The sequence below is a fragment of the Etheostoma spectabile genome, unplaced genomic scaffold (assembly GCF_008692095.1).
Source record: "Etheostoma spectabile isolate EspeVRDwgs_2016 unplaced genomic scaffold, UIUC_Espe_1.0 scaffold393, whole genome shotgun sequence".
NCBI lineage: Eukaryota > Metazoa > Chordata > Actinopteri > Perciformes > Percidae > Etheostoma > Etheostoma spectabile.
In genome coordinates this window covers 732,695-733,065 of record NW_022605598.1, presented here as the reverse complement: position 1 = coordinate 733,065, position 371 = coordinate 732,695, and positions in this window count along the sequence as shown.

Below are 371 nucleotides of genomic sequence, written 5' to 3'. Positions count from 1 at the left end.
GACTAAAACCATCTACACAGCCGTGGAACACCATCTTCCATCTCACAAGTTTGTGGTTTCCATCAATGTGCCTAAGGAAATTAGGAAAGGGGGGGATACATTGTAAATCGTGCATCAACAATTGTTAAAAAATGTTAAATTATGTTTTGCTTTGGATACTCAATTTAGCAGGAGTCATTCCACAGAATGTCAATTTTAGATTCTCAAATGCATTGGACCTCCCAATAGTCCTACTCCAAAATCTTATGTTTCTGAAGTTGGAGATACATTTAATCACTTGGTTACTTTTCAGAGGGTTAGGTTGAAATTTGTAATACACACCCAAAAAATCCCCAGTTTGTTTCCCTAAAACATCATCACTGAGATTTCAG